Source organism: Gossypium raimondii, chromosome 4 (genome assembly GCF_025698545.1).
Source record: "Gossypium raimondii isolate GPD5lz chromosome 4, ASM2569854v1, whole genome shotgun sequence".
Taxonomy (NCBI): domain Eukaryota; kingdom Viridiplantae; phylum Streptophyta; class Magnoliopsida; order Malvales; family Malvaceae; genus Gossypium; species Gossypium raimondii.
This window is the reverse complement of record NC_068568.1, coordinates 40,567,794-40,592,982: the sequence shown is the minus strand read 5'-3', so window position 1 is coordinate 40,592,982 and position 25,189 is coordinate 40,567,794. Positions and strand designations below refer to the sequence as shown.

Here is a 25,189-nt window from a genome sequence, read left to right as displayed (position 1 = left end):
TAAATCTGGTTTGACCACAGCCTCTCGGTGGCTGCTGAACTATTCTCGGTGGTGGTGCAGTATCGGTACCCAAAGCTTGCATCAAATCAGACCTCCGCGGACACTCTCTAATATGGTGCTCTAATGAAACGCACCTCAAACAAGCCCTAGTTCTTTTCCAACACTCGCCCTGATGACGTCTACCATAGTCAGTATACAACGGCTATCCAGTAGTAGCAATGGGAGCCCCAACTCTGATCGGCCCATCAATTCTAACATTTTTTTAGGCTTCTGAACGGAACTCGAGAGCTCCGAATCCCTCTTATTCCTACCTCTCTCTCTGTCACAGTTATGGAGCTTAGTGCGCTTCACTTCCTCTGTGATCTTCTCTTTATCAACCAGTGTAGCAAAATCTCGCCCCCTCTATAGAGCTATCAGAACCCTCAGATTATCCTTGGCACCATCCTCAAAGCGAACACATAACTCGTACTCAGTCACCACCATACAATGCGCATAGCGGCTCAGTCGTAAAAACTCAGCCTCATACTCGGCCACTGATCTGTCTCCTAAGTTAGATTTAAGAACTCTCTCCTACGAGAATCTACATAGCTGGCCCCCACATATTTCCCCTGGATAGCGGTCTTAAAGAACTCCCAAGTTAGTCGATCGGGCTGAGTGCCCTTTTTAATAGTGAGCCACCACTGATAAGCCTCATCACATAGTAGTGATACAATACCCTTCAACTTCTGCTCAGAGGTGCAGTCCAGGTCGTCCATAATCCTCTCCATGGCCTCAATCCAATATTCTTTCACATTAGGGGCAACTCCAGCAATACCCCTGAAAAGCTAAGCTCCGCTAGACCGGAGTTGTTTCGTAACTGACCCACGGCCTCTAGCTCCAGTATTGGGTCCAACGACCCTCTCTAGAATCCTTTACATGGCTTGAGACAATACGCCATCCTCAGTCGCACGATCATGAGACCCAGTCTCGGTCACGGGTGAAGTCGGTGTCTCACTTGTATCCAAATTAGGCAAGTTGCCAGAAAATGAAGACCCAGCTCGGGCACCTCTACGGCCTCTACCACGTCCTTTTGTACCCCGTCCGCGAGTACCTCTTGTGCTCAATGTCTATTTGTGTTAATCTGTATTTACAATTTTATGCATCAGTTTACAGTTCCAATGTTTATTAACAGATGTTTTATGAAAACAATATCAAAAGTGTAACGTTTGTTTTCGTACAATGCAATGTCTATCAGTGTCTATCAGTTTTACTACAGTATCAGTATACACTAATTTGAGTGTTTTTAGTACAGTTTATCTATAGTAGTCTCAGTATATACTACATATAGCAGTTTCAGGATATACTATCAAAAACAGTTTCAAAAAACTTACTAGATCAGCGCCGGAGACTCAATTTACCACACTTTCAGTAAAAACATTTAAAATTTAGTTATCAGAAATAACGTCTTAAAAACCCATATCCACAGCTGAGTTTTACAACTTGGTTCTGATACCACTAAATGTAACACCTCAAACCCGACCTATGATGTCACATGGAAGTGTTTTTCGAAATAAAAAATAATTTATCGTCAAAAACCTCTTACCTATATCACCTTTTGACAGTATCTTATGTTAATTCTAGGACGTGTTGTTCATTTTCAAAACGTAATTCATAAAATTGTTCTCTTTTAAAATGTTATTAATTTTCAAAACGTCACTTATTGCGGAAGCTTTTTAAAACAGTTGTGTATTTGAGTGAATTTTGTTAAAACATTTGGTTCTTTTTGAAACTTGATTATCCCTACTACTAATAGTTATAAATCAAAACAATAAAAATCCCAAATTAAAAATATAAATCCAAAGAGGCTATGATACAGTAAAAACCCCAACATAAAATCAAAATCAAAATTAAGCACTTAAATGGAATGAAGTAGGTCGTGTGGCCACCGCTGAGCCTTTGTCGCACCGATCCTCTTATGACCGGGGATTACTTGTACAGATAAATTAGAAGGGTGAGTTTACGAAAACTCAATGTGTAATCCCATATACAAGCAGACAGAAATCAATCACAATCTGGGCCTAAGCCCTTTTTCAGTATCAGATCCAGTTTCAGTTAGGGCCTTAGCTCATTCTATATAGGTGCAGTCATGCATTGCGCCTTGGCCCATTATAGTATTAGTAATCAGTACAGTATCAGTTATGCGATCACAAAATCCTACTCAGCCAGCCTCCACACTCTATCTCCGTCCAACCTTACACTCTATGTGGGGATATAATCAACTCACCCATCCCTATACTCCGAGTAACACCGAATATGGTACTATACAGTATTATGCAGTTGAGCTGCCAGTAAGTTAGGCTTGAAGCCTTTCAGTACAATTCCTCCGATCAATATAAACTCATCCCTACGCTACGCATCATACAATCATGTCATGTCAAATCATAGTATTATACATGCATTAAGTACAATTTTATAGCATGTTCAATATACAGTCATAAATATATATATCGTACATGGAAATAATAGTCATTTAGCAAATTAGGGGTCTAGGTAAGCTTATCGACCCTATAGTAGGGCCAAAGTCGACTCGGGCGACCCTTGCAACCTTATCAATAAAACAGTGAAAATGAGCCTACATGCCCATGATATTCGCCCGTATGGGCCCACATGCCCGTGTGGCCCACATGGCCTAAATTGGTCTTAGCTGTGTAGATCACATGATCTGACCCAAAAATCCCACATGCCCGTGTGGCCCACACAGCCCAATTCGGTTCGGCCTGTGTATCACACACAACTAGCCTCGTTGATCAAACACTCATGTTTGACCACACGGCCAACCACATAGACAACCATACGCCCGTGTGGCATCGACAGTCTCACTTTTCGATTTTTCATCATTTTTCGTTTACAGTGTTACGGTTACACGCACCTGGTTTCGAATCGAAGCTAAAGCCACCTCGAGCACTCCAGAACCTATTATTGACGAACATTTCGCTCAATTAGTCAATTAAATAATCGAATTAAACTTAACCCCAAAATAGAAAAGTCATATTCCAAGCGAAAGAACCATTACCTTATTAACTACGGACGCTTCCCTCTATAACACAGTTAAACAAAGGTTCCCCAATTAATAACTTAAAAACTAAAATTTTATAACACCATTATCACTTACCGAATGAGTGTGACTCTATGTTGCGTAAAATGACGATTTGAAAACAAAGTTGAAAAGAGAAATGAAGGAAAATGGTGGATTCAAGACCCCCAGCACACTGACACCCCATTTAACCACTAGACCAGCAAACCCATTCTAACATATTTTACCAACATATATTTATAAGCCTACTGATTAGAGATTGGGGTTTATTCATTTAAGAACAAAAATTTTCCCAAGCTAAGCTTGAACTTGGGACCTCTCAAACACTTCCCAGAACACTTAACCACTAAAGCAGATACACAGTTGTGTCACAAACATACGAAAAAATATATAAGAGATTTTGGGGCATTACATTGAGTCCATGTTAGGTTAATAGGGATTATTAGATATGCAAATTGATAAATAATAATGAATATTGAATGATGATGTTGAATTTGTATATCAACATTATAGCATAGATAATAGCATGTGAAAGACCATGTGATATAGTTGTTACAAGCCTTACGAGCCGATACGATTATAATACTAATTAATAGATTTGAGTAGAAATGAAAAGGTAAAATGGCTTATATGTTATGTCTAACTTTGCATGTAATTGAGATAGAATAATAGATGAATTCAAATGTTGATATATGGCATGATAATAAGCATAAAACATGATATTAAATACATGAGACAAGAAATGTAAACATGATTTATATTATAGTTTAATTTCATATTAAATGTATTTGGTTTTTTTTGTTTTTAATTGATTATTGTTTTAAATCATGTTAGCACCACTGCACCCTATTGCTTAGTGTAAGGTTTTGTTTGTTCTATGTGCAGGTCTCGGTCAAGAGCTTAGTAGACTTGAGCTTAAGCATCTAATTTCTCCAAAATCAATTCAAAAGACATCTCAATCTTTTTGTAAGTGTTTTGAGTTTTGTGGCATGTACCTGGGTTAGTTAGTATGCTCTTAAGTTAATATTTGGTACATTTTGCATTATGAATTATAAAGTTTTTAAGGTTAAGTTTTATCACTTAATTTGTGATTATCTATGCTTGTTTATGTAAGTTTGAATGTGTTAATTAGTAGATTAAGTTTTAATGTTTTGGATACTATGATTTAATGATGTTTGATTGTGGTTACATGTGTTAAATTGGTGGTTTTGTATTGGTGTAGTATTTGGATATGTTTTAGGTACAATTAGGTGAGGTTTGAATGTTTGAAATTGTGCAATTTTTTTTTCCCATTTGACCATTAAGTCTCGAGATAGAAAGAAAATGTCTTGAGACTATTGAAACTTATTTTATTTAAATTTTGCATTCAATAACTTGAGGTCTTGAGGCATATTTGTATAGTCTTGAAATAATTGATCCTAGGTCACGAGACAAGTGACCTTTGTCTCGAGATAGAAGAACATCAAAGATAAGTAGAATTTTTCTGCTTTAGGTCTCGAGACAGGAATCCCTTGTCTTGAGATAATCAAACATTGAAGAAAAAATAGGAAAATAGGGGAGGTTAGTCTCGAGACATAATGTGTAGTGCCTCGAGACATGCTAACTTCAAAGCTAAAAATCCCTAAATAATTTATGACCTATTTCGAGACATAGGGATCATTGTCTTTGCTCGAGACATGAATTTGAAATTTGACATTTGAGTTTGGATTTGAGTTCTAACTCTAACATTAACCCATATAACCTTGTAGATATTAAAATCAAGTCATTGAATTTATGAATATATACTTATGAATTATTTTGATGAATAAATTGAATTTATTTTGTGCTTTAGTAGTTTGAGTTGCTTTGACAATGAATATGACATCTCATTCTTGAATTTGGCGACCAGGTTATGTGTGGGGTGTTACAGAGCAAATAATTTCTTCTTTGTTGGTTTGCCCAACCAAGTGTCCTAAACAACACTATGGGGTTACTTGTCGTAGTGGCTAATGTGGAAAAAATCCCATGTCTCAACACCCTTCTTGTCACTATGTCTCACATTCACTATTCCCCAAGTGGGGTCAACCCTGCTCACACCCACCCTTGAGCAATAGAAATAGTGTTTGTTTTAGAAGGCGAGCTAGAGGTTAGCTTCTTAACTACATCTAACATGTTTATATCAAAGCTGATAAAAAAGGGTGAAATATTTTTGTTCCCTAAAGGATTGGTTCATTTCCATAAGAACATTTGGAGGATGCCTGCTGCTGTTATTACTACCTTTAATAGCAAAAATCTGGGAACACAATCTATTGTATCCACCTTATTTGTAGCCATGCCAACAATTCCTATTGATTTATTGAGCAAGGAATTCCAAATTGATACCAACGAAGTTGAGAAAATCAAGTTGAAATTGAAACCTAAAAATTAGAGTAAATTAAGCTAATATTTGCTGTTTATATTAAGAATTAAACAAGGAGCACAAAGTTGTGATTTGATCTAAAACTACAAGCTTTGTTTTCTTTGTTAATAACCAAGAAAATGTTGCTATAAATGGATTTACTTGACTTGATTTGATTGCAAACAAACCATGTTGCACTAAATGTGACATTTTAGCTGGTATAAAAGGAGTAGCATATACTATTATATGTTTTTGCTTATCTTAAGAACTAAACTATATGAACAAAAATTGTGATTGTATATAAATTACATGATTTGTTTTATTTATTAAAAATATTTATCATGCTTCAATAACTAATTTCTCATATGTTCCAACTGAATACTAAATACTAAATACTAATAGATTGAAATTTTAGTTTTAGGATTTTTCCATGACGTTCTTGGAATAGTACCACACTAAGACATCGAAAATTTTAGGGTGGCATGCAATCTACCATTACAATAATGGATAATTGAAGCCTCAAAGTTGTCTACAATTGTTACCTTCAATCTCTCAATATCCTCACTTTACATACAAAATAGCTCTCCAAGAAATGCTCAAGTAAGAGAGTATTAAAATACATAATATCAAGGTAACAAAACGAAATAAAACACTCTAAAAAAGCGCACCAAATGTGCAATTTCAACAGCATATAAATAGGCCTTAAAATGCTATGCATAGTATATTTATGCAACACCATACATCAGATCTAGAAGACGATCAAATATAAGGCATGCATCTATCACTGGAGTAACTCAAAATAAGCGTAGAAAAAATCATATTTATACAATTATGAATTTCACACAACACTACAAGAAAGTCATTTACTAATAATTAAACATCCGTTAGTAAATACCTAAAAATCTGTTGGTATAGCATGTTGAACCCTATACCAACAAGAAAACATGTTGCCCAAACAAAAATGTCACCATCAAGAAAAGTTAGACATTGCATTGGATGCTTACAATCAATGCGAGTGAGTATCTAACTTAGATAGCCCACATACGATATTCTTGGGTCAAATATGATCAAATAAGAGACTAGGTTATGATTTCTAGGCAAAAATATCAAAATACAAAGCCATGTATTGAGACATGTCAGGTCATGTCTCAAGACATGCCTCCCATGTTTTAGGATTTTAGATTTTATGTTTTATGTCTTAAGACAATAGGTCTAATAAGTGCTAAAACTAACATTTTTTAACCTCGTTCTTAATGGATTCCTGGATGATGATTCAATGTTAATTGTGAATTTTATTCTCTTAATTCTTTAAATTCATGTTTTAATACTTAATAGAGAACTTGGGAGCAAAAAGAGCGAAAAACGAAGCGTTGGAGCAAGTTGCAGGAGCCACACAGGTTGAACCATTCCACATGGCCGTGTGACCCACATGAGCGAGTTGTAGGCTGTGTCGATTTCGCAGAATTGTGCACTGAACAACGAGAAATTAAAATTTTTAGGTTTTTTGGGCATTCTAAGACATATATATGACAAAAATAAGAAGATATGAGAGATCTGTCAGAGAATATTCAAGAAAACAACTAGAAAAACACCATTGAAGAAGATTTCCGTCAAGATTAAAAATTCCTAGTTAGTTTCTTAGGAAGTTATCATGAATTTCTTTTTTTTTTCGGTTTAACTGTATCTTAGATGTTTTTGTTTTCAAGCAAAAATTAATTTTCTAAAGTACCTAGGGAAGATGAACCCTATGATGAGTTAAGTTGTTTGATCTTTATTTTACGCAATAAATACTTAATTCTTATTCTCAATTATGTGTGTTTAATTCTTGGTTTGGTATTTCTAGATTATTAATCCATGTTTGATGTGCTTAAATCGGTGGTTGAATAGACCTTGTTTAAGAGCAGATATTGCATAGTTGAGTGGAGTTGCATGCAATCCTAGAAATAGGATGACATAAATCTACCACATTAGAGTCAAATCTAATAGGGAAATCCATAGCACGAGTTAATGCGATAATAGGAGTTTTAATTACAAAGAAATTTCAACTAGTCAACCTAGATTCAGTTGCTGTTACGCATGAAAGAGATATTTACATAATTTAAGGATTTCTACGGGTCAAGATACCAAGTAAAGAAATTGTGTAATTTAAATTGGTAGTGACATATGAAATCTAGGCGGCTTCTTTCCTGGGTATTGTTTTGTTTCTTGGTTATCAATCGATTATTTTTCTGTTTTGTTCTATACTATGTTCGTTAGTTAATTAATTTAGTTAATTTTAGTTTTTAGTCAATTACTCTAATTATTTGGTTAAATAATAGAAAAATGGTAATTACTAGTACTTTTAGTCTTCATGGGAACGATATCTTTGCTCATCGTAGCTATACTACTAATTGATAGGTGAACTTTCCTTATTCAAATTTTTAGTTAATTTTGCAACGCATTAGGATCCATATATTAAAACATTGCACCTTATATCTCGAGACGAACTGTAATACCCCGAAAATTTTTACAGAAGATATTATTTTGATATAGTAAGGAAATAAAGTGACAAAAGGAGAATTTTGAGTTATGACAACATTGGGAAGTATATTATGACATATTAATTCAAGAAATGATTAAATTGCAAAAGTGAGAAAAGTTTTGTTACCCAATAGTAAATACTCAAAATTTGAAGGGTTAAAATGTAAATATGAAAAGTTAAAGGATCAATAGTGTAAATATTTTAAGGGTGGAATAATCTAAAACTAAGGAAAATGAATGAAGTGGGACCAATTTGAATAGATGAAGAATTATGAGGGACTAAATCGTAATTTTACCAAATTAAGTGATGACTCAAGGATGGAATTTTAGAAGATCTAAAGGGCAAAATGGTCAATTAGAAGAGAGAGAAATCTAGAAAATAATGATGATGTTGGAGATATTTTAGATTAAATAAATATTAATTTATTATATTTTGATTTGATTTTTTTTCTTGATGCTATTTTATTATTTTATTTAGTGTATATATATAAGTGGAAAGAAAGATGGAAGCCACCATCCCACCATTTTTCCATGCATCAACGCGAGAAGAAGAGAGAAAGAAAGAAAGTTTTGCTTTCTTTACAATTTGGTCTTCTCACTAAAAATTCACCATTTTCACTTAGAATTCAAAGAAATTTCCATAGCCACCAAGAGGGAAAATTGATAAGGAGACTAGGGGGAGCTAGAATATCAAGTTAGATTTCAGAAATAGAGGCTGGATGAGAGAGAAAATCAAGTTAAAGATTGAAATCAATAGAGCAAGGTAAGAACATCAAGATTTCAATATATTTTTGAGTTTGATATTATTGAAAAGTATAAAATTGATGTTAATGTAGGGTTTTATTATATAAGGTTCTATGTTCTTGATATGTTAGTGAAGAAAAGAAGAGAAAGTGATGGGAAATACTATAGAGAAAGGGAATAAGGGTGTTATAAATTTAGTAATCAACATTTTGCACTAAAACAATTTTGGACAGCAACAGAAGTTAACTTTGAAAAATAAACATAAATAATGGAAATTTAATTAGAGGATGGAAAAATATGGAATTAAATATTATTGAGTCTAGTTTCTCATAAAAGAAACGGTGTAATAAATGGAATTGTAACTTATGAGATATAATAAATTTTGTGAGACAATGTTAGAATGAATTTGGGTTCCCTATTCGAATTTGGAAAATCATTAAAATTGTAAAAACATGATTATGAGTTATAATTTATATGCTTGGAATCCTTAATAAGTATATTTTAAAAGGAACAAATTAGAACATCATTAAAATCTTGTAGAAAGAGATAATTAATTTTTGTGAAGAAGGGTTGAAACTGTCGACAAAGAGAACAAGGATAAATTTAAAGAATAAACAGTACTTATTGGCTAAACCAAAATTCTTAAAATTTTATGGTAATAATATATGTGAGTCTAGTTTTAGATAAAATTTACGGATATCAATTGAGTTTTTAGCTTAATATATAATTACTTTAGTGACTATGACTCAAGTGAACAACTTGTTATGAGTAAACAAGTAAATAGTGGTAATATATATATCAAGGATGTGGAATGGAGTGGAGGAGGAAAAATAATATATGTGAATATTCTACTAATATGAGTTTATTTTAAAATAGCTAATTTACATGTTTTAGGTTCGGGACTAAATCGAATAAAAGAAAAATTTTAGGGTAATTTTGTAAAAATATCAAAATGACCAAATTGCATGAAATGAATTGTTTTATCATTTAAATTAATAAATTGAATGAAATATTAATTTAGATCAAGATTTGGGTGGAAATTCGAGAAAAATGGAAAATTATCAAAATGTCCCTGAATTTTGATATTTCTGCAATTTAGCCCAGTAAGTTCGTGTAACTTGAATTATATTCTTAAATGCTTGAAATGTATGTTATTGATGTGTATATGATTTGAATGTTCATTGTATGAAAATTGATGAAACATTGATATATTTGATAAAAAGGAAAAAAATCTCGGTTGAATGGAAGGAAAATTCGATGGATCTCTAAAAAGGAATTGACGGTAAAAAGGATCTAGCCCGGACGGGTGATCCTATCCTGATATAGCCCTCCCAAAGAATATGTGTGAAAAAGATCTAGCCCGGACTGGTGATCTTGATATAGCCCTCCCGAAGAATATGTGGAAAATGGATTTAGCCCGGACGGGTAATCCCGACAATACTTATGAGTTTATATTACAGGGGATTTAGCCTGGACTGGTAATCTTGCTGTAAGAAATGAGGTTCGCGAGAGTGTGCTCTCTTGCAGGGGATTTAGCCTGGACTGGCAATCCCGCTGTAAGAAATGAGGTTCGCGGGAGTGTTCTCTCTGAATTGGAAGATGTGTGCACATAAATATGAATTGACGGACCCGAATTTGTATACTAAAGTGTACCCCTGAAAATCCATCGAAATTTCGAGAAATTCAATGGGATAAAAATAGAAAATGATAAGTACTTAAAATCATGAAATTAAACTTGAAATACATAGAAATGATAATTATTTGATATACTAAAATATGACATGGAAAATACATGTATGTGAAACTTGCACGATAATTATGCATATTCAAGATTATGAATTTCTACAGAATAAATATACATTGAACTTATAAAAAATTATGGTACATGAAATATTGTCATAATGAATTGAATAATTTATATTTAAGAAGAAACAACAAGAAAATAATATGTATCATGACATGTAAATATGAGACTATCTTTGATACGTTGATACAAGGAAAATTATGTGTATTAAGACGAGTAATATATTTAAGTGAGACATGGAGAGAAAATAAGTTTGTCAATATTAAAGTACGCTAACCAATGTTGTTGCTTGAAGTTTAGGCAAGTGCCAAATTATTATTGAATGGTAATATGTTTAATTATAAGGTGCATTGAAATGGTAAGTGCTTAGATGAAAATATAATTGAGCTTATGAAAGAGTGAAAAGGTTTCAGTTATGCAATTTCTTATGAAAAGATTTGTTATGTGATACGCCCGTATGAACCCTGCACCTAATTCGGAAAAAAAATCTAAAATCTAAATATATATATATATTTAGGATTCTGCGGAAAAAATTCTCTATGATTCTGATTTAATCCCAGTAGGTTCCTAATAAATATTTTGGGCTTCGAGATCCCAATAGAGAGACGTTATGATTATTTTTAGAATATGAATAATAAATGATTCAGAATTATTGAAAATGTTCAATAAACTCCGGTAATGCCTCGTGCCCTGTTCCGACAACGGATACAGGTAGGGGGTGTTACACGAACATGATATGTCTTGAGACATGCACCTGAGAATGCATGCTCAGACAATTTTGTCCTTCTTGTCTTGAGACATGACATAAACCCAAAAATAGGAGAAATTAACTCTTTATATAAAGAAATCTTGTCTCTAAACATTCTTAAGCATGTTAAACATAATACAAAAGTTATGCAAGAAAATCTTGTCTCCAAATTGACCTTTCCTTAAAAAATCCATCCTTATGTGTTGTTAAATGACGATTTGGATTTTTTTCTTGGGGTCGTCAAGGAAATCAAAGGTCACAAACCCCTCCGAGTTTTCAAAAATCTTATCAGCAAAAAAAGAAGTCGAATCTGAAAGAGATGTTGATTAAATTTATTTCAATGTTAGAGAGATACACGACTTGACCACACAACCGTGTGACCTACATGACCTGACACATGGCCGTGTACCCTCTTTTAAAGCTAGGTTTTTATTTTATTTTATTCTTTTGTCTACCCCATTTCACCAAACCCAAACCCTAATCGCCGCTCTATCTTCCCCACCGTCACACACCTAAAAGTCCTCCAAATTATATTTATATTTATTTGTTTTTATTTTATTTTTTGGACTTATATGTTTTATTTTATTTTATTATACACTTTTATTGTTATTGCTTTGTCGACTTTTTTTTTTCTATTTTGTCATCTCTTTTTCTTATTTTATTTTTCTCAACCTTCTTATTAGTGTGCTCGGAACCATGTACTTGATTTAGGATCTCTTAGGATTCTTGATTTCTCTATTCCGGCATAATATCCAAATTCAGGGCAGTTTTAGTTCTCTTTCCTCCCTTTTTCTTACTATATTTTGCTTATTGTGACTATATTTATTTGTACATTGAGGGAAATGTACATCTTAAGTGTGGGGAGGATTTTATATGTTTTTGCGATATAATCCCTGAATTGTTTATTTTTTGTGTTTAAGTAATTTTCTCAAACCTAACATTAAAGTTATTTTTTTTTAATTTGGAGTTTTTATTGATTCTGTTTGGGGATAGTTTGTGGATTTTTGTGCATTGTTTTATTTATACTTTAAGACATGAGAAAGTCAAGCATGATAAGTCATTTTTTAGAAATTATTATTTTAGGTTGTCTCCCTGAACTGAAGCATTATCTTGAAATTTTAAAATTACAAGTTTGACATCAAAACTATAAATTTTTGTGAGTTTTTGAGCCTATAGAGCATATATTTTTCCGTGCTCATTTTATTTTTAGTTATGTGTATGTCAACTGGATTTGTTATTCTAAAATTTGCTTCGGTTATACATGTTGAGACCATATTTTTCATTTGATATACTGAGATGATAGAGACGCTTAGGATTTAATCCACTTAGCCTTTAAATAACTTACCTATTGAATTAGCTCGTAGTAAACCCCATTGATCCTAACACATTGTTTTTTCTTATCACACATTCATGTTAACTTGTAACCCCCATTAATGTTGTAAACTTCTTTTTATTGACTCCCTTTTTGTCGAGATTCAATTTGGTTAGTTGTCTGGCTATATTTTATCTTTTGTATTGTTGAATTTTACTTTGTTCTAAAAAAAATCAATAAAAAATGAAAAAAATTAAATTGAGCTTGAATCATTAGTCTCATCTTTTGTATAAAAGCTTATACTCACTTTTCATTTCTTATTGGTGTAAATTCTTTTAATTCAACAACTATTTTTTTTTACATTTGGTAACTTATCAACTCGAGTCTTGATTGTAACCAACTTTTATGACCTTTTCCACACCCGTAACCTAAGCCCTGTTACAACCTTGTAAAGACCTCTTAATTGGTGTGTCATCTCATTTCCATATTGGTGGTAATTTGATTCTCAAGCAAGCCTATGGTAATAATATTTCTTGTTCGACTGTTAAATGCACATTACTTGAACCTTAAACACCTTGAGTGCTTTTAGTGAACCTTAGTGAGGGTGTTAATTCTTATTTAGTTTGAATTTCAAGTAATTGTTAAGATAGGGGAGACACCTATGTTTTTATGCTTTAATTTTTTTTTTGGATTGTTTGTACTATTTAGTGCCATTTTAGTGTGAATTTCCAATGCATGATTATTTGTAGATTATCCTAAAACATGATTGATGAAAATAATAAATTGAGGGAAGTTAACTTGACTGTGCGTTGCGAATCTTGCTTGAGGACAAGCAAACGTTTAACGATGGGGATATTTGATAAGTGTTAAAAGTAACATTTTTAACTTCATTCTTAATGCGTTTTTGGATGATTATCCAATGTTAAATGTGAATTTTATTCTCTTAATCCTTTAAATTCATGTTTTAATGCTAAATAGAGCACTTGGGAGCAAAAGGAGCGAAAAACAAGCGAAAACTGGAGTGTTGGAGTAAGCTGCCAGAGCCACATGGGTTGAACCATTCCACGTGGCCAGATCACACGACCGTGTGACCCACACAGGCGTGTGGTAGATTGAATTGATTTCGCGAAATTACGCACCAAACAATGGGAAATCACAATTTTTAGGTTTTCAGCCATTCTAAGACGTATATATGACAAGAATAAGAAGATAGGAGAGAGCCGGCAGAGAATATTCATGAAAAAAACTCGAAAAACACCATTGAAGCCTAATTTGAAGCAGACATCCATCAAGATTAAAATTCCCAGTTGATTTCTTAGGAAGTTATCATGGTTTTTTTGTTTCTTTCAGTTATACTGCATCTTGGATGCTTTTATTTTCAAGCATGAACTGATTCTCTAAATACGTAAGGGAGATGTACCCTATGATGGATTCTATCATTTGATCTTTATTTTACGCAATAAATATTTAGTTCTTGTTCTCAATTATGTGTGCTTAATTCATGGTTTGATATTTCTAGATTATGAATCCATGTTTGATGTACTTAAATCAGTGGTTGAATAGATATTGTTTAAGAGTAGATCTTGCATAGTTGAGTGGAGTTGCGTGCAATCCTAGAAATAAGACGACATAAATCAATTGCATTAGAGTCAAATCTAATAGGGAAATCCATAGCATGAGTTAATTTGATAAAAAGGGTTTTAATTAGAATGAAATTTCAATTAATCAACCTAGAATTAGTTGCTCTTATGCTCGAAAGAGATATTTTCATAATTTGGATTTCACGGGTCAAGATACTTAGTAAAGAAATTGTGTAATTTAAATTAATAGTGACAGATGAACTTTAGGCGGATTCTTTCCTGTGTATTGTTTCACTTCTTAGTTATCAATCGATTATTTTCCTGTTTTGTTCTTTGTCGTGTTCGTTAGTTAATTAATTTAGTTAATTTTAGTTTTTAATCAATCACTCAAATTATTAGATTAAATAATATAAAGACGGTAATTACTAGTACTTTTAGTATTAGTCTTCATGGGAACGATATCTTTGCTCACCGTAGCTATAGTAGCTATACTACTAATTGATAGGTGAACTAGCTTTATTCAAAATTGTAATTAGCTTCGCGACGCATCAAGATCCATATATTAAAACATTGCACCTTATGTTTCGAGATGAGCATGATATGTCTTGAGACATGCACCTGGGGATGCATGCTCAAACAATTTTGTTCTTATTGTCTTAAGACATGACATAAACCCAAAAATATGCGAAACTAACACTTTAAATCAAGAAATCTTGTCTCTAAACATTCCTAAGCATGTTAAACATATTACAAAATTTATGCAAGCAAATTTGGTATCCCAATACTAGTGTCAGGGGCCGCAGTTAGTTCTAGCCCCGTGACTGTAAAAGGCAGACTACATTTTGCCCCCTCTACTTAAAAAAGGGTAAATTAACCCTTGTACGTTAGAAAATAATCCAAATTGACCTTTCATTAAAAAAATTCTATCCTTATGTGTTGTTAAGTGACAATATGGATTTTTTTATGTAAGTGACGTGGAGTTAAAGGATGAATAAGAGTAGGTAAATCTACCAGGGATCCCTTTGTACTAAGAATTGGATTGCATTTTCCCCCTTCTACTAAAAAAAACAAATTAGTCTATATACTTTAGATAAAAAAGCAAACTGGTCCTTCTATTAAACAATTCATCCATTTATACTTTTGAGTGGTGACTTGACTGACGAAACAACTAGATAGTGATACATGGTGCATCACATGTACCTTATGTTTATGTAGCATATTTTACCACATAAGAAAATATTTAAAAATTAAAAAAACTCAAAAATAAATAATTATAAAGGCGTTATAAAAAATATTTAAAAACTATTAAAATTTATAAGAAATTATATATTTTTAAATTATTAAAATTATTTAAAGCAATGTCTAAAATGAACATGAACAAATGATTGCCCTAGTTCAAGTGTGAAAAATATTCGTGAATTGTTTCTTAAATAATTATAAAAATTGAACATAATTATAGAAAATTATTTAAAAATAATAAGAATAATAAGAAAGTAACAAAATTGGATTGGTAAACTTGATTAACAAAAAATATCAACTGGATTAAGAAGATGCATGTAGATATATTTGAATTCTTTAAACATGCTAATGTATATATATAAATTTTAAAATTTTAATTATTATTTATAATTTCTTATAATTTTAATCATTTTAAATAATTTTCTATAATTTCTTTTATAATTATTAAAAATTATTTATTTTAAGGATTTTTTAAATTTTAAAATATTTTCACATTAGAATAAGGTATACGTGGTGTATCTAGTTCCTTTATTAGAAGCATCAACATTTAATAGTAAAAATGGATAATCTTTTTAATAGAAGGGCTAGTTGTTCTATTATCTAACTTACATGGGGGCTAATTATATGCCCTTTTTTAAGTAGATGGGGTAAAATGCAACTCGACTCCTAATATTGGGGATTCCATGGTACTTATCTAATTCTAATCATCCTCTAATTCTAGGCCACTTACATAAAAAAAATTGAAAAAAAAAACCAAATCATCACTCAACAACACATATGGATGGAATTTTAACAAAATGACCATTTTTTACTTTTCTAATGTAAAAGGTCTAATTTGCCCCTTTTTTATAGTAGATGGCGCAAAATGCAATACACCTCTTAGTACAAGGGCCTCTATGGTACTTTTAGTGTCAAAACAAGTTTAAAACATAAAATGAAAAGCTAAAACATATTGCATACTAATAAAATCTTCAACATAAAGTCAATATAGGAGTGTCCAAAGTTACCACATATCATTAATATGTTCCAAATAACCAAAATCAGCATCAAGTCTACAAGAGATTACTCAAATACCAAAACTCAATGCCTAAGTGCATGCCATACGCTACTAAAAAGCATAAAAGACTTTATGAATAACAATTTTGTGTTAGAATCATAAAACTCTAATATAAATTTAGAATCGTAAACCAAGATCTGTCATGTTAGATAAGCAAAAACAAATACAAAACAAAACTAGATGTAGAAGTGTACCTGAATCTAATGATATCTTAAAATTTTCGAGTTTTGTGGTTTTGATCTTCCAAATTAACACACAAGTAATTTAGAGAAGGTGACTCTCTTTCTAACGATGGGATGATTACTTTATTTGACCCACACTTTATTAGAAATTAGCCCATCATCAATTAGAAATTAGTTACTAGAATACCTACACTTATTTGACCCACACTTTATTTAATAATTGAAGCCAAATAAAATTTAACCAAATTAAATCACTTTTAATTTGAACTAACCTTTATGATAGTAAATAATAACATGTAGCTATCTTATTATAAATAAGTGATGTCCATAATATCCAACATTCTCCCACTTGGACCATACACACACATATAATGATTACCTTATAATTACAAGTCATTATATAACCTTATGATCTCAATACTTTTTATCATATTGAAAAGATATTCGAACAATCTCATCCAATAATTATGTTAACATAAAACCAACGTGACTTTTGTTATATATATCATAACTAAATCCATCCTTGACCACATATATTAACATAACCAAATGACAAAAATCAAGTATGAATATGTAGTATGAAAATTACATGCAATGTGATCTAAATATGTCTATTTTCAATTGGTCCTCTTTAATTTTTGTAACTTCCCCAACCCGACCCAGATGTTATGGCCGAATTATGAAGGTCACATTAGCCACCAAAATGGCCTAGTAAAAAATTCATTTTCAATAAAAAGCAATAGGAACAAAAGTTTCAAATTTTCATCAAAGAAATTGTTACTTATTAGAAAAGTATCAATACTTGTTAAGGAATCGATATGATTTAGGCATTCTTTCAATTTTTAGAATTTTAAAACAAAACGTTATCAGTAGGCACCAATACGGTTTATGGGTATTGATACCAATTTTGCATTCTGTTTGATTTGAAAATATTTATTCGCTCTAGTATCAATACTTAATTCTAGGGTATCGATATTTTATTCCAGAACTGGTTAAAATCGTTTATTAGAAAACAGTTTCGTTTCAATTTCAAAAACACGTATCGATTTAACCCATTTTATGAAAAAATCAATTTATATTAGTTGTTTCTTCCATTTAATTTTAGTTTAAAAGTTGTTAGAAAAATCTTAATTGGACCATTTTAAACTCATTTGATAATCTTAAAGTCCTTAGCCAAATTCAAGTTTGATATAAAACAAAGAGTAATACTAAACCCCAAATAAAACACCTATAAGACCATGCCACACTTCGTTTAACAAAACAAAATTCAAATAGAACTTATAAAATAGTTTAAAAATATGTTATAAAGGCAAAATCTGACGAAAGTGCTCCGAATGCCGAGTTCAAGCCCTAACCACACGAGTTATCTGGAAGGATGGGAAAACTAAAGGATGAGCTATAAAGCTCAGTTTGGTCTAAACATGTGAGCAGTAATCATAATAAGCAATAACCAATATCATACAACCATGCACTATACAATACATATTAGTATTACGATTCACAGAAAACACAGTAACTATCAACATACTTATGAACGACAGTGTAGTACACTACCTAATCCAACCCTACACACCACAATAAGAGTTCCCCAGAACTCGTCCATCCCTACACACCAAAATAGTATTTGCAGTAGTGCCGCCACTAAATTAGTATATTTGATCTGTGATTTGATCCAACTGCTAAAGTTTGTACTTCCTCGTTCAATAACCCAATCCCAATGCAACGGAATGGCATGTTATCAATACAAAAAAATAGTAACAGTAACAGTGTTAACATGCTATTATCATGCGAGTTGTAATAATTTGTTGTTTAAGTAATACAGAAAGCACGCATCAGTCAAATTTACTGAATTAATACTGAAACAACATCAAACACATACTCAATAGTAACGAATCAAAAAATGGCAGCATACTACATCTAAACTTACGACACAAATCGAGTTTCCAACCAAACAACATTCACAATTTTTTAGCAACTTAACAGAGGACATACCTCTTTCAAATTTGACATTTCTTGGTTTTTAGATTCACGAATCGAATTTCTTTAGTAATTATAAATAAAATCAGCAAGTAAACATACTCGAAGTACCCACACATTCTGCCAAAGGCCACATACACACACACTACCTCACAATTAGGACACACACACCTTCATCCACACGCACAAACGACACCTCTTCAGTTTAGATCTAATCAGGTTCACTTAGATATGGCCCTTCAAATGACAACCACTTGTAAAATACACATGTTAGAAATCGACAGTAAAGGTTTTGGGAAAAAATCAAGAAAGAACTAGTTAAACAAATCAAAAGGGAGTAAATCACAACCCCGTTACGAATCTAAAATCATAGTGTAACCAATACTAAGGGTTTCACTTACTGATCGGTAGCAAATAAGAAACAAAAGGAATCTTTGTTAGTCCTAAGCACCACTGGGGTTCAAAATTATGAAGGGTGATTTGGCAAAAAGAAGCGAAATGGTAGTCCAATGATGGTGGAGGATATGGCAGCAACTAGGGAGAAAAGAAAAAATAGATGGCTCAAGGGGTGCAATGCGTGGTAGTTAGGAAAGGTGGAGAAAGAAAAGAAAGAGAAAAAGAAAAGAGAAAAGAGAAAGGAAAAGAGAGAGACGACACAAGGGATAAAATGGAAGAGAAATGAAGAGAGGAAGAGAGGGGTGGCACAGAGAAAACAAAGGAAAAATCAAAGACTATGGTTAAGGCGACAACAAAAAAAACAAGGGAAAAGAAAATAGAGGGCCGACCAAGCATAAGTAGGTTTAAATACCTAGGGTTTCGGCACTAAGGTTTTTCGGCACATGTATAGGCGACACAAGGAGAAAAAGATGAGAAGGAAATTTTGGGTTTAGGGTTTTTCAGAAGTTCTTAACAAACCAGTCCCAGACAGAGGCCCAATTACATTCCTGAGCAGAATATAAATTAATTTTGACATTTACCAATTTAATCCCAAAAATTTAATCCACATTTTGGGGTATGACAACCCTTAGTAAAATCTAAATTTACTAAAATCAAATTGTAAGTAAACTAAATAAACCTTAATCATGTAGAAAATAAAATTAAAAACTATAAACTAAAATAACCAAAAATGTGTCTATAACAAAAAAAACTTTTAAAATTACAAACTCCCACTAAAACTAGATATACCAAAATGACATTACACCCATGCGAGCAGTTTTCTCATAAAAAACCTCGGGTGGTAGTTCTTTAGTAAGCGGATCCACAATTATGGAGTTTTTAGCAATATGCTTTATAGACACCTGACCACTTTGAAGTCTTTCTTTAACAACTAGGATTTTAAAGTGTATGTGCTTTGACTTTGATGTTCTCTTGTTGTTATTAGAATAAAAAACAGTAATTTATTGTCATAACTTGCACATTAGTGACAAAATTTTACGTCCATATTCCATAAAATCGGAGTCTGTGTACTTGACAATATCTAACTTATCGAACCTCTGGTATGTTCAAGTAATGTTTTATTTTCTGAATATAATGTATGAATGGTTTGGTTTCTTTCCAATGATCCATACCTAAATTGCTCAAATATTTTCACAACATCCCAACAATGTACTCAATATCCAAATGCGTACAAGCTTGAACATACATTTGATTTTCGCTGTTGAAATGTATAGAATCTTATGAATTCCCATAATCTCAAAATCATTATTGGGGCATTGATCGAGACTATTCTTACTCCCATTGATCTTGTGATATATACAATCATTAACTAAAGATATCTCAAAATCGAAGAAGATAATCACCTGGTGAATGTTGTAATAACACTGACAAGAAACCTAGAAAATAGATGTCAAGACAACATTCTTGAACGACTATATTGAAGAGAGCATCTATATGATACAACCCATCAGATATATAGCTAAAGGAAATGAGCATAAAGTTTTCAAACTTCATAAATCCATTTATGGACTTAAGCAAACATCTCGCTTATGGAATTAAAGATTTGATCAAACGATCAAAACTTTCGGATTTGAGAAAAACATAGATGAACCTTATGTTTATAAATGTATTAGGGATGGAAATGTGATATTTATTATTCTATATGTCGATAACATTCTACTCAGTGGAAATAAAGTAGGGACATTGTCATCGATTAAACTGTAGTTAACTCAACAATTTAGCATGAAGGACTTGAGAAAAGTTAATTTTGTTCTAGGTATTTGTATCCTAAGAGGTAAAAAGAACAAAGTGATAGCATTAGCACAAGCTTCATACATAAACCAAATATTGGAATGTTATCAATGAAAGATTCTAAGAAGGGAACTCAACTTTTTATTTCTGAATTTTATCTTTCTTTGGAGGATTGTTCTAAGGCAACGAAAGAAATATAAAACATGAGAAAGGTCCCTTGTGCTTTAGCAGTAGGAAGTCTCATGTACACTATGTTATGCACACATCTAGATATTTGTTTCACAGTAGGGTTAGTGAGTTGATATTAGGTGAATCTCGGTCTAAGACATTAGAAAATAGTTAAGCATATACTCAAACATTTTCGAAGAACGAGAGATTATATGCTTGTGTATTTTAGAGAAGATCTTACTTCTATCAGATATACCGATTTTAACTTCCAAACATGTCAGAAATTGATGAAATCAATATTGGGCTGTGTTTTTATCCTAGGCGACGAGTCTATAGTGTGGAGAAGTGTCAAGCAGACCTATACTGCTGAATCCACTATGGAAGCTGAATATGTGGTTGTTTTTAGGCTACGAAAGAAGTAATATGACTTCAAAAGTTCCTTACGAATCTTGAAGTTTTTGCTAGTATAGAAAAAGCTATCACCAAGGAAACCAAAAGCCAAAAGAGGATGAAACACATTAATAAAAAGTATCACATAATAAGAGAGGCAACAGCAGAAAAAATCACAAATGTATTCAAAGTCACATTAGAGGAAAACCTTGCGAACCCATTTACCAAGACTCTACTAGTTAGGAGTTTTGAGAAAAACATGGAGAGCATGTGAATGTCAAATATGACTCATCTACTCAACTAGGGCAAGTGGGAGACAGTTGGATCTGGTGCCCTAAGTGTAGTATATTCGTTTGTACACTTTTATTTTTTCGAACAAATTAGTTTTATAAAATTATTCATGAATTACATTAATACCTGATCTGTCGTAATTCAGTGTAACAGATTAAACTATTTTTCACATTTAAAGAGCTTGAATACAAACATTTTCGTTATGTTTTAATTCAGTTTCTTTAGTTTTGTTTACATTTAATAAAATGTGCACATTGAGTTTTTTATTAACCTTAAGGGCCGAATGATGCTTAAGGGAGAGCTAACATACTTTGTGAGTGAAACACCCTTAACCCGTATTTGTCGCCAGAATAAGGTTATGGAGCATTACCGTAAAAATGTAACTCTAAAACATACATTTCAATTCTCAACATAAATATATCAATCACCATTCATGAACATGCATAACGTCCCTTAATTGAGCCCTCGCGGCCTAAGAAACACTTTAGAAACAATTCGAAACTAAATCGGAAACATTTGGAACATTTAAGAAAAAATTAGAAAAATTGAACTGCAGGGTTCAAACGACCGTGTGGTCAGGCCGTGTGATTCGCATGTCTGCGACACGCGCCCGTGTCCGTGCCCATGTAACTCTTTGAGTTGGGTCACATGACCAAGCCACACGTCCGTGTGCCAGGCCGTGTGCTAGGCCGTGTAACTGCCTGACTTGAATGCCTTTAAAACCTACAGGAAACACACGGTCGTGTCGTATGGCCGTGTGTCACACACGGTTGAGACACACGCCCGTGTCTCAGGCCATGTGGACATGAAATTGGCCAAATTCAAGCCATTCCATCCTCAACCCAAAAATGCACCTACATGCATTTTGTTCCCGCATTCAAGGCATCAAAACATATGAATACATGCATGAAACAATCAATTCAATAGACCATAAATCCATCCAACCAATATGTTAATAAGGCACCTCAAATGCATTCAACCATATCTTATCTAAACATGTCAAAAACCTATCACAAATAAAGGATCACAACTCATTACTTACTAAGATACTACGCACCACATAATTGAAGCATTCATGCACCAACACTTTGCACCGAAAAGATTTGTACATTTACTACATATAAGTGTTCCAAAAAGGTTTACCTAGTTATGCAACCAAGTTCAAAACCATTCACTATCAACAAGCATAAACATATCAACTTTTAATATTTACATATTCACTAAAATATCGTATTACTAAGGACCTTTCCTAATATGTGTCATTTTAACCAGCTATAGCAAGAACCAAAATGACTACCGAGATGATGATGATAGTGTGTGAGCTTCCGAGTCGATCCAATTAAAACAACAATTCCAAGAGTCTTAAAAAATCAAATCAAACTAATAAGCATAAGAGAGCTTAGTAAGTTCGATAATAGACTCATTTGTTATCAACTAAAAATTTCCAAATGGATGTTAACTTTTAATACACCGGCACAAAGCCTGAATAACACCGACACAAAGCTTGCTAGGCATAAAGCTCAAATAACACTATACTTCTATATTTAAACATAGTTCTTAATGGAATTCAAAGATTAATCACTAACGGGTATTCAATTCAACTAAAAATAAGCATATAATGAACTTACCGAACTAGATTGTAGTAATTGCGAAACACATGAACTACTCCAAAATCTTTCATTTTCCGCGATCGTCAACCCGTACGTGATCTAAAATAATAGTAACATTAAATTGAGTACTTCTATATATCAATTTAAACCATAATTCATTTTTATACAAAATTACTATTTTGCCCCTAGCATTTTAACTTTTCACAATTTAGTCCTTAAGCTTATAAATTGAAATCTAAACATTTAAATCCACATTCAAGCTAACCAAGTTTATTAAGGACTTATATCAACCCAAATAAACCCTTCTTTCATAAATTTAACATAAATTTTACCATTTTTACAAATCAACCCCTAAATGCAAATTTCATCAAACTCACTTGACAAAACTTGTTTATTCAACAACAAAGATTCATAATCTAGCATTAAACACCAGAAATGATTCAAGAACATTCTTGGCATCACGCTCAACTTTTAACAGTTTTGCTAATTAATCCCTGGGCTATCTAATTTAAGCTAAAACGACTTCAAAAACATAAAAATCATTAAAAACATGGTAAAATTACATACCATGAACACAAGGATTGCTTGGCCAAATACCCCATTTCTCCAATGGTGTTTTTAGGTTTTCTAATTAGCAAAAGATGAATATGACAATGTTTTCTCATCTTTTGTTATTTAATTTTCTTTTAATTACTAAATGACTAATTTAACATTTTAAAACCGAAAAATTTCAATAAAACCATGTATATCCACTTACTACTTAAATGGTCTAATTACCATTTAAGTCTTTTAATTCCAGGTTCCATAGCTATTTGACTCTTTTAGCTATTAGAACTCAACTTTTTCACATTTTATGTTTTAGTCCTTTTTACCTAATTAATCATGCAAAATCGAAATTTCTTACCGTAATTTTTATACTACCTTAATAACTTCCTATATACATTAAAATAATAATAAAATACTAATTTACTCATCGAATTTATGGCCTCAAACTCACTGTTTTGATTTTATTGAAAATGGGCTGTTACAGTGAGTGTGCAGGAGACCATTAGAAGGCATTTCAAGTCAATGGCTGAATAGAGAAAGTGAGAAACTACCTTCAATGTCATGATACAGGCTGAGGGTGTCGCGACATACCCCTAAAGATGGCTACAGAGGAACATGCTAGTTGCTACGTCTCGACACAAGTCTTAGTGTGTCGTAACATCGACTTTGTGACGAGAATAAAACATGAAGCAGGGCCATTTCTTTAAGCTCGTGAACGTTAGTTACCCTAGGGCTAAGGACGACAACTACCTGAAGGTTATTAATAGACCTTTCTGGCATACATTATAGAGGCATTCCATTAGCTTAGATTTCCTCTTTAGGTTTAAGAATTTTTTTATTTCTTTCTTAAGTTTTCATAGTTTTAGTTATTTGTTTTCTTCAAGAGATCTGATTGTAAAGGAGATAAACTTTTGTAGATTCGCACTATCCATCAATATCAATCAGGTTTTCTTAAACTCTCTATTTCACTCTATTCCTTATGATTAAATTCCATGTTGTTTATGAATGCTATAAGGAACTAATCCTTCTATAGGGGATTAGCGACTGAAGGCATGATTTCTTAACTGTTTTGTAGGGTTACTCAACGGATCAACTGTTTGAGAAAGGAAGAATGTGACACAAACCCTAGGCCTGACAACCTTGGAAAGTCATCAAGGTGGGAATTAACCCAAAATTGGTATTTCCCATTCGTGAACACCTTTACCCTAAGCCAGTCTGGATTGTGAAGTCAGAAGATAAGTAGTTCTTGTTGACTCGTTATGTTAGTGGAAGATTGGAATATCCTGCTAGGGTAGCGACTAGTTGGTTGACGAGGAACTTGAGACAACAGTTAATTGGGATTACCGAAGTGAGCTGGTCACCCATATTCAGATTTGATTCACTT

At 32.5% G+C, this 25,189-nt stretch overlaps 1 pseudogene; it reads left to right on the top strand.

Moving 5' to 3' along the window:
- Positions 1-3,681: 3,681 nt before the first annotated feature.
- LOC105778940 (germin-like protein subfamily 2 member 4) lies at positions 3,682-5,480 on the top strand (annotated as a pseudogene).
- Positions 5,481-25,189: the final 19,709 nt, after the last annotated feature.